Source organism: Cryptomeria japonica, chromosome 7, assembly GCF_030272615.1.
Source record: "Cryptomeria japonica chromosome 7, Sugi_1.0, whole genome shotgun sequence".
Taxonomy (NCBI): domain Eukaryota; kingdom Viridiplantae; phylum Streptophyta; class Pinopsida; order Cupressales; family Cupressaceae; genus Cryptomeria; species Cryptomeria japonica.
Genome location: NC_081411.1, coordinates 599987206 through 599999083, shown reverse-complemented (window position 1 = coordinate 599999083; position 11878 = coordinate 599987206).

Genomic DNA, 11878 nt, shown 5'->3' with positions numbered 1-11878 from the left:
CCAAAATTTTCTATGTTAAAGCACTTCTTGGGTTGGCCAAGGTAGGCAGTTCAAATTTTTCCATCTCCATAATAATGAAGGTAACTCCTTATTAGTATCTATATAATATCTTAACTTGTCCCCCCACATTTTCGTGAATTGAATCTTAATTCCTCTTGTATCCATACATTGTCAATAGCCGATAGGCCCTCCCAAGACTCTTCCCAAAATAGGGTTGATCTTGCATCAACAATATCCCAAGAGAGATGATCCCTTAGGATTGATCTATAGCTCAAGATGAAGTTCCATATTCAAGAACCCCTTGGAGGATTTAGAGTTATGAAAATACCACTAGCTTTTGTAGTCCCTAGTTACTTGTGTTCTAGGATCCTAACCCATTTTAGATGAGGCTCTTTATACATTCTTCATATCAATTTTTCCCCTAGAGCCCCATTCTGCCAAATTTGGTTTTTCATGGCAACCACCCCTGATTATTTTGGTCTGTGTAGCTTCTCCCAAAATACCCTTGTCATTTTTTTCTTATCCTCCAACCCTCACCAGAATAATATCCTCGCTAACTGAATCAATTTTGAGTTAGCCCCAATGGTAATTGTAAGACATGACAGGAGATAAATTGGTTGAGCAGAAATTGTTGATTTCAACATAATAATTCTCTGTGCCTACGATAGCCATTTCTCTTTCTAGGAGGTTAACCTTTTTTTCCATTTTCTCTATTAAGGGTTCCTAAAGTTTGTTTGCTCGTAGTCCTTTATTTACTAGTAAACCAAAATAAGTACAGGGTAGCTTGCCCACTTTAAATCTCAAGATGTTAAAAGTAAAGCTACCTCTTTCCTAGGTTCCAAATTGGAAAAATAATACTTCTGATTTAGCCTGGCTAATCTCTTTCCTAGATGTTGTTGCATATTTTTTAAGGATGTCCTTGAAGTGTTGAGCCTCCTTTTTCTTCCCCACACCAAACAACATAGTGTCATCAACAAATTGTTGATGTGTAATAGTGGGCAACCCACTGGTCACTCTGATTCCTTCAATCAATCCCTCTATCTGATCCAATTTTAATTTTCTTCCAAAAGCTTTTGCCATAATGATGAATAGGAAGGGAGATAAGGGATCTTCTTGCTTCATCTCTTGTAAAATGTCAAAATAACCTTCCAGAGAACCATTGACTAGAATGGAGAATTTAGGACTAGAGATATAGTAGAAAACCAATTGATCCATTGCTTACAAAATCCAAATGCCTCTAAATGTTTTCATAGAAATCTCCAATGCACCTCATCACAAGGCTTCTTGATATCTAGCACGTTAGCATGCTAGGAGATTTGTTGTTTTGTATTGAATGGATTGCTTCTTAGGCAATAATCACTCCATCCAGTATTGATCTCTTCTACACAAATCCTATCTGTTCTTTTGAGATAATTGATGGCAAAATTTGTTTCAACCTATTTGCCACTGTTTTGACCTATCTTATAGACTATGTTACAAAGTGATATTGGTCTAAATTCATCCAAGCCTAGAACATTTTTTTTTGGGGAATGAGAGAAATGAAGCTATTGTTAATCTCTCTCAAGAACCTATCTGAGTTTCTTGCACCTTGAAGACCTCAACTAGCTCATCACCAAAAATCTACCAGCACTTTTGGAAGAAGGCAGTCGGAAAGTCATCAAGGCATGTTGCCTTCTCTGGATGTAACTGATCCAATGAAACCTTATTTACATCTCTAGAGAATCTCCCAGTAAGCAATCTATTATGTTCTTATGTCACTATGCTTGGAATGCACATGAGGAAATCTTGTTGATTTCTCTGATCAGAGCCCTCCCAGTTGTTTAGGATGGATTAGAAGTATGGAAATATATGTTTAGCTATATCCTTTGGATTCTCTACAACTAAGTCATCCTCTAATTTAATCTTACTAATTATGTTTATGTCTCTCCTCTGCTTTGTTGAATTATGAAAGAATTTCAAATTTTTGTCATCCTCTGCCAACCATGTTTCCCTGGATTTTTGTCTCCAAAAATTTTCTTCCTTGGCTAAGATGTCCTCATGTCTTCTCATTAATTATTTTTCTTTATCATAGTTCTCCGTATCCATCTCATCTACCATAACCTACAAATTCAAAGCTACTAACTCACCTTCTATTACATTTTTCTCAACAAAAATGTCTTAAAAGTTCTACCTGTTCCACTTTAGGATATTTTGCTTGACTGCCTTGAGTTTTGTAGTAAAGCAGAATAGTTTTGAGCTTGAAAACTTCTCTTCCCCCCACAATATTTCAATCAAGTTGGAAAAATTATCATCCTTCGTCCATATATTTTCAAATTTGAAGGGGAAACCTTGTGGTTTTTTGGCACCCACTATTTGTAGTTGTTCTGGGAAATGGTCAGAGCCCGAGCTAGGAAGAATGGATGACTTGAGACAAAATGGGAAAGTTGAGAGATCCCCATGAAAGAAGAACCTATCCAATATTTCAGCAATGTGGTTGAATCCTAATCTTTTATTGTTCCAAGTGTAGACTCCATCCCTTGTTTCAATATCCATCAGATTGCTCCTCCTAACCCATTCCATAAAGTCTACCTGTGAGTGATTAGCCCTTTGAATACCACCTCTTTTGTTTGATAAAATTTAAATTGTGTTAAAATCTTCTCCAATTATTATATAGGGGGATGAAAAGGAGGAAAGAGAAAGATCCAATTCCATCCATAGCTCCTTTTTGGTATTAGGAATCAACCCATACACATTGATCTATTTGAAATTTAAGTTAGCAACCAAACTTCTTATGTTCCCTCCAATCCAATTGGTTCCTTTTACCATTGTTTCAAAGACTGTTCTTCCTAGTTTCCAAAGTATAGCTAGACCTCTTTAGGCCCCATCCAACTGAACCCAATCTAATTTTCAACCACCTAATCCTCTATGAAATTCTTGTAATTCTTCCTTATTCAATTTTGTTTCCTGAAGTATAATGATGTTTGCCTTTGATGCAAAGATCCAACGCTTGACCAAGCATTATTTGTTACGGGTGTTTAAGCCCCTAACATTTGAAGTTAGAAGCATCATGGCTCCTAGAGAAGGGTATCCCCCTTCCCTGATTTCAGAAGTGCAATGATTTTGGCTTGGTCCCCTGCTTCACCAACTTTTCATAACAGTTCTAAAAGATATTTTCTACCCTTCCCCTTCCCTGACACCTTTCCACAATCTAGTTTCACCTTATTTTCCATATTCAGAAGAAGACCCTTTCCTTTTTTCTCTACCTTCCCCTCATCCTCTTCTTGGTCTTCCTTAGTTCCAAATAAGGCTTCTTGATTGGCCTCTTCCAAGTCCTCCATGTCCTTAGTTTTCTTGATAAATTCATACTTTTGTTTAAGCATCCCATCCATTACATCGTCTAGGATAGAGAGATTCCCAAAAATTCATTCATGGCTTCTAGTTCCACACTGACTTTGTCCTTACTACGTGGTATCTCTGTGTCCATTGAATTTTCCTGCTCTGATTGAAATCTTGTAGTTTTTATTTTACTTCCTCTATCCTATTTGTCCAAATTTAAATTCTCAATTCTTCGATCATTTCTCTTTGTAGAGACTACGCTTCTTTCTTGAAGAAATTTAGTTTCTCCTTGTTTAATATTTCTTCCTCCTCACCCAAAATCATATCTTCCTGAGCCTTCTCTCCCGGTTTATCTAAGTTGTTCTTGTCTGATTCCATCATTAGGGGTAAATGTTGTATCCCTACCAAGCCACACATTTCATCAACCGTGATGGTATTGAATTCTTCCTCCCTATTAACTTCCAAAAACTCATTGTTGTCTGCTATTAGCATTGTTGGATCCATAATTCTTGACCAATTGAGCTTCCCCCAACTTTTTGTCCTCACCAGATTTATTATAATGGTTTCTTCTCTATTTGTATTTATCTACTCTATTGACATCAATTACTCCATTACATGATAAATCCCCATGCTCTTTCGATTTGCAAATGGGACAAATCACCATCAAATATTCTCTCTCCATCTTTTGAATCCACACTCTTTCCTTTGAAATAATTTACATTTCTCGTGGAAGGCTTTGCTTAGGAGTGAGACCAATGCACATTTTGACATATGCCAATTTCTTTGAGAATGTCTTCCCCCAGTATTTCGTTGGTATATTATACATAAGGATCCACACCAAGCCTTCTGATATTATATGCTCCCACAGGTTGAAGTTAGAGCTCCATTCTACTAAATGCATCCCAATGTTTTCCAAGTAGTACGGGTCACTGTTAAGGGCTTTCCATTTTTTGGATTGATTGGGGAATTCAACCAAAAAGAAGCCGTTGGGAAGCGCATTGGTTCGGATATGAATTTATCACTGCTTAATACACCAGTTTCTTATGGTCTCTATTTCTATAAGCCCACACCAACATTTGATGAATAATCTTGTTTCCTCTAGTTCCCCCCTTGCTACGTTGATTTTATTTGAATCTATTGAAACAAAGCAGTTCAACTGAGAATGGATGGAGGACTTACCAAATGGGAGGATGCCTTTGTTTGATGGCCCTTCATTGTTCATCATATCTTCCTTTCCTTTCCATGGCTTGCGTGTGTTTGCTTCTACCCCAACATTTTGTAATGCATGATTTTTTCTTTGCCAATTGTTAAACACATCTGCTTTGGGGATTTCGGTTTGCCTAAACCACCCATTCCTACCCTTCTTAAATCCACTTTTATTTAGCACATCTGGTAGCTAAGGGTTCCTTCAAAGATCTTGCCTCTCGACTCCCCTGTTTCAGTTATATGTTTGCCTATGATACTTTCTCCTATGAGGTTGAAGCCAAGGAAATCCCTTATTTCTTCCTCGATTATCAATGTATTGTAATTTGAAAGCTGCAAATTCCTTCTTCGGTCATGCAGCTTAAGATTGCTCATCACTACCCTCCTCTCCCAGTCACCATGTTTATCGACTCTTCCTTTCCCGATCAAAACACTTATCCACCCATTTGTCATTTTCAAATACCCACTAAGGAATGTGTTTTTCTACTCCTTTGATGGCATAATCAAAATTCCACTACTCTACTCTCTCAATTTTGCCCCAACTCTTTCCGCCAAGATCGCCTACCCTCCTAAGTTCCTTGTCTACTCGTCTAAGCTCCTCGCTCCTTGCAACCACCATTTTTTCTAAAGAGAAATTAGAAATTATTTTTAATAATAAATATTTTTTATATATTAAAAATTATATATTGTTTTTGAAATATTACTTTGATTTTTTGAATTTAGAAACACTATATTTTTATGATTAGAAGTTAGAAACATAATAATTCTTTTTTATTTTTCTAAATTGAAAATTAAAAACTATATATCATTTTTGAATTATTTGTGTAACTCAACTAAGAGATAAATAAGACACAAATAGAAAAATCACATTCATACGATAAATTTAAAAACATAAAAATTCTTTTTGATATTTCTAAATTGAAAAATAGAAATTATATATTAATTGATGTAATTTAAAAAAATAAAATTTAGAAACATTATATTTTTATGTTCAAGATTTAAAAACATATAAATTCTTTTTGATCTTTCTAAATTGAAAATTAAAAATTTTTCCTCCATTTTTCTACAAAAATAATTAACAATAATCACATTCTAAACAATATCTTAACAAAAAGACAAAACTCATGTTTTATGACCCTATGGAAAGTCTTTGATATCAAATTGATAATAGCCACACTAATATACTAATTTTGACAATATTTTATTTAAATTCATATATTTTACGAAGCTCAATGAAATAACATTTGCGTTCATAAATTTTGTTCTAATAAAATAAAAACATTTTAAAGCATTTAAACACTTTTTTAAAAGTTAAAATAATCTTATTAGTATAAATTTAAAATATAGACATTTTAAAATAGTTTAAACTTTCTTTTAATTAAATTGTCTTATTAATATAAATTTTCTTTCACAATTCAAGAAAATTTAATATATAATATATGTCGAGATTAATTGTTTGTTACCTTCTTTATATACAAAAATATGCATAATTTTATGTCCATTCGTTTAAATTAACTTTGGCTTTGTAAAATCAATGAAAGGTGCAATAAATCTTTCAAAAGCATCAACAAATATCTTGTAAAAATTGTGTGACCCATGAAACTTTAATAATTGTACTACATTCATTTGAAGAAAGACAATTAACAATGGCTTAAATATTCGATTGTCCATGATTCTTAAATTTACTAAGTTAAAGATACAAATTTAAGTTTGTGTTTTTTAACAAATATGAATTTAATCTATGGAAAATTTTGTAGTAACACTCACAGTAGGACTAATTCCAATTATATTGAACACTTATCGAATGGTTAGTCCATTATAAAATAAGATGGATACTAAAGAATTGCTTATATGTTAGAGATAATCATGTAACATGAATAAATCAAGACATTCCTTCATTGGAAAAACAATGATAATATTTTATCAAATGTGAAAGGAGACTAGAATTGTTGAATTAAGAACCATTACATAGTGGTATCTAAAAAGATAGTTCTTACGACATGCATGCAAGTTACCTTCTTGTTACCACGTCCAACCTTGTCAATGCACATTCAAGTATCTATAATGCGAAAAATAGGAAAAAAAAAACTCAAACTCAAACTATGAGATGGAGACCTTGTGTTCTATATTGATAAAGAGGGTAATATGTTTAACAACAAACCATATTTCAAAAGATGATAGATTGCACCAACAAATCCAAAATGGGGGTAGAAAATTGCTCTAGGGATATTCGAATTGTGCAATACTTGGCCAACCCAAGGTATAATCACAACATCAACAATACAAATCATAAGAGGTCCCTTTACTTTGAGACGCTCAACGAGATCTTCAAAATCAGATCCCTCCATTTGATATAAGTGCCCAAAAATTCTAAAAAGATCAAAGATCTGAAACGATGTCCATACAAGAACAATGCTATCAAAATAAAATAGGATCAGATTCATCACTGGAAAGTAACATCATTTATCATTCATCATATATAAAGTACACAAAAAAAACAAGACACCAAGACAATTTCACAACTAGGCCAAAATCTTAGAGAACTAAAAAAAACCCAACAGACAATAAATTCATGCAAACAAATTTGCTTACAGATAAATTTGCATGCACGGATTGTAAATCGTACCTTTTCAGTATCTGATAACAAAAGTATGATTCTAACGTCCTTCTCTAATCTGCTACTTTCTGTAACCCCAAATTTGAGGTCTATGGTTGCACAAATTTTATATCCAAGTTTGCTTCGTTTTGGCATCTGCTTCTTCAAAATGTCTCATGCAATTTATAGAACACAATGTAAACCAAGAAGCCAGATGGTATCAAATCCAACTTCCTATGAAAATGTAACTGCCAGGAATACTAATCATTTCTTTTTGTTTACATGGAATATTCCATCGTATTGTGGTCATAGAATACTTCTCTCGACGTAATCAAAATGTGTTTAAAAACAATTGTACATATCTAAAAGTTGAGTCTCCTTGTGTAAGGCCTACCCCTATGTGTAACTAGTATAACTCATTAAGGAGTCTTGTTTAATACAAAAATGCATGGATTTGCCTTGTTTATCCTTCCTTTTCTCTTTTATCACATATTAGGGAACTTGAGGATTTATTGTTAAAGATGGGCATGTACATTGTATAAATAATGGAATTAAATTATTTGCTTTAGAATCAGTGGAGTGGTAAATACAAATAGTTAAGATTAGACTTCAAAGCTATAAGATTTTCACAATCCATTCAAATCTTGTATGCAACTTTTGGATTAGATTGTGCGAGCAATTTTTTAACCATCAAATAATAATGTTTCGAATCACACTCTGTGATTCATCATCAGGATGCAAGAGAGCTTAAGGAGTTGAAAGAGAGTAGGAAGCAAACCAAGGCAACAATATAAAGAGGCGTGAACACGAGGATCGAGAAGAACACAAGGTCAAAAATAATAAATACAAAAAGATCAAAAAATGAAGGAACAAACAATGTAAAGAAAAGAAAAACAAAAAAAACTAAAGTACACCTATGCCCAAAAACAAATGTACAAAATGAAAATGAAAATGAATATATATATATATATATATATATATATATATATATATATATATATATATATATATATATATATATATATATATATATATATATATATATATATAACTAAATGCGCGCGCACGCGCACACACACACACACACACACATATATATCCATAAGCTACATACAAGAGAAGATTAGACTTATTAGATTTTATTTGGGTCCTACACTAGACATTAATATATGGTTTATTTTATGATCTTGAATTTAGTTTGGTTTAAGAATTGGACATAATATTTGATTATTGATAATTAATAACAAGTGACCATGTGTGACAAGTTAAATAAGTGAATAAAGAAAAGAGTGGATTTACTATTGATTAGATTATTGTTTATTAATTCTACTAATGTATTGGCTTGATCGTGGGAGCACATCAAGAGTTTGGGGTAAAGTTTTAGTAATTCAAATGGATTCGCAAATTGACCAGACACATGTATGAGTACAGTTAGGACAAACTAAGTTGAAGAATGACCTTCAGGTAAGGATAAGTGGCATGTTACACATGATTAATTGTTAGTTCTGATAACTATTTCATATGATGATGTGTTAAAATTCTATAATGATTGGGTATTTGTTAATAACTAGTTATAGAATAATCTTGGTAGGGTTAGTGGATAAGTGATTACTATAGTGGACTAACAATGTAAGTTGATTAGAAGTATAAATATGGTAATTAATTTGTAAGGTTTTTGCCAATGGAATAGAAGGGAGATTCACCAAAACCCTATGAGCACTTCATTTGTTGAAGTACTAAGTCATTATCTGGAATGCTAAAGTGTTGTGTCTCACTTATTTGATATTTGGTATCTAGATACTTGAAATTTATATTAATCTTTTAGCTCTTATGTTTGGAAGGAAAGCTCTTGATCTTGTTATTATAGGTGCTTATTTTAGGTTGGGTTTTTTAATGCTTTAATGTGCCTATTTTCATGTTTTTTAGGACCTTAAGTATACACCTAAGGGCTAGGCACATTTTCGAACCCTTATTTTGTTGTATGATTGAGTTTTAGACCCTTTTAAGTGGTCATTTGAGTGAGTGACGAAAATTGAATGTTAAGAGAGGAAATGAGCGACGTGTCATCATCCCATTCCACCCATCTTACATTGTTAAGGTGTTAAAGATTTGGTTGAGATGGATACCTTCCTCACATGACTCACCATTTGGTTCGGACACAAGGAGTGCTTGGGAGGAAGAATCTTCCCACCTTCACTACTCATGAAGAGGATATGATATTCTAGAAAGATGAAGTGTGAAGGTGACAATTATCACCCTCACATTAAAGGATCCTAAGATTTGTGTTCTATATACTTCCTTTAGGTGAGTTTGGAGGGGGATTTTTTTATTTGTGCATTTTTTATGGATTTTATATGGTTCATTTGATTATTCAATTTTGGTCCTTAACTAGATTTTTCCATTTAATCATGATTGTTCTTGAGAATGTGTAAGGGCCACCATAATATCAAAATAGCATCATTCACAAATTGCACATCAACAAGCACACATTAATGACACGCGTTCAATACTCAAGATTAGAGATACAAAATTACACATTTCAACATAAAATTAGAGTAAGCAAACAATACCAAGACTAAACATAGGGAAGCATATACCGTTACAATAAACCATACCACCGAATATAATAAATGCATAAGAATAGATCATGATGACCAACCTGACAAGAAATCCTGACATTTGTCTCTCTCAAGTACACCATGAGCGAGAACATTGTCGGAGCACGTTTCAACCTTACCACAAAGTAGTTACACTTCCCCAGAATCTTTCATGACACGAAAGATACCCAACCCTGCATGAGGAAGACTAACAATGTGATATTGGTTCATATCACATTTGCAACAATAGCCATCACTAGCCCTCCTTCTCATTCCCTTTATTTCCTAAGTTCAAAGAAGACCAAAGTGCAGTGTAAATGAGCTAGTAAAAGCTTGGTGTTATGCCTCTCAAACCGCTCCAAAAATTTTGTGAGAGTTCTCTAGCTATCGTGCCTTTCTTCAATGTTATCCCCTTTCATCATTCTATGGCTCTCATAATAAGCTCCCACAAACCAAATTGGAAGACTAGTTACTCAGTCTTTTTTTCTTGCACTTGCCCTTCTTCTTATTCCTCATGCCACAACTTTTCATAAGATGCCATAAATGTATTCCATAATCCTCCAATCCCAATCCAAAGAAAAGTATCTTGTCTATCAAAAGATCCCACTGCATTTCCTCGTAGTGGTTTTTCAAAGAACAAACTAAATAATTAAATAGGTGTACATCTTCCCATCCTGTCACCATTTCTTTCAGTGGAGTGTAGTTATCACCCACTACTCTATCTCTTCCATGAGCTTTATTTTCTTCGTTTATTTCTAAGTTATGAAACTCTTATTTGAATGCATCAATAAAACTACACTTAAAACAAGTGTCGCATAGTGGCGAGTACTTGATGTCATAGTATTGTAATAAAAATATTTGTTCTAATTTTTAATTATTATATAATTTTGAATTGTAATAAAAATATTTGTTTTAATTTTTAATTATTATAATTTTGCATTATTGTCACTTTAAAATTATATTAGTATATTTATATTTATGTAATATTAACTATAATTCTTACTTTAATAAAATAATATAAATAATTAAAATATAACACAAATTTTATAGCGAAAATATATATTTTTCTTAAAAACATAATCCTAATTTAATTTAAATTTTCTATATAATAATAATAATAATAAATTAATCTCAAATTTAATTATTAATTTGTAGTGTAATATATTATATTATTTTAAAAAAATCTGGGATAGAGGAGAAATGGCTCTGCATTTCATCAGACAACGCAACCACTTGAACAAGGGTTTCAATAATGCAGGAACTCCTTCATCTATCAGTAGGGCTCCCCCTCTGCATAACCAACCATGGCAAATGGTGAAAAACAGGTGAGCTGCTAGAGCTGAAAGAAGGGAGGCTAGGGTTTCGATAGATCTGTCGAATGTTTGGGCGATTCCCACTACATCACGAACCCCAGGCTGCGCTACAAAGGCAAATTGCATCCCCTTGGGAACTAGGGTGACTGCATCTGGCCCGTGTCAAAGCCTTCAAAAGCCCCTGTGGATTTCACAACCACACATCAATCAAGTGGAGGGTTTCATAAAACCTACCGGTGGTGGAGGAACAACCCTGCCATACCGACACCATAATGTAAAAAACACCGAGCTTGCTCTAGTGATGAGGAATTCTCTTAACCATGTAAGTAATGCTTCCCTCAAGGCAACAAGGAGAGAGTGTATCCTAAAGCTGGTAACTCCAAACTTGGATTGCATTAAGATTTCTACTCCCAATGTCGCCCTAGAGTTGAGGAATTATTGTGAAGAGCATGGGCTTTTTGCAAAGGGGGAGTGTGAGGCCTCACCTCGACTCAGTCTGACATTTCAGTGGTTTTTATATTGAGACTATTACGGATACTTTATTTTGATGCATTTTGGAATTTAGAACTTATATGATTTCAGGATTTGGATAACATTGCTATATATTGATGATTTATTTATATGCTTTATGAGATAGAACACTACATGATTTTTGAATAAGATGAAACTGTGGTGATAAATGTCGTTATTGAATTTGCAGGACTTTACCATGATAATAGAATTATGATGTATGTTTAAGTTTATGAGAATTAGGATGAATTGCTTATGTGAAATTGCTTGGATAAATGATGTATTTAATTTGTGCAGATGTAAATTGTATGCAAGTGATGATGTGTATTATTATTCCTTTGAAT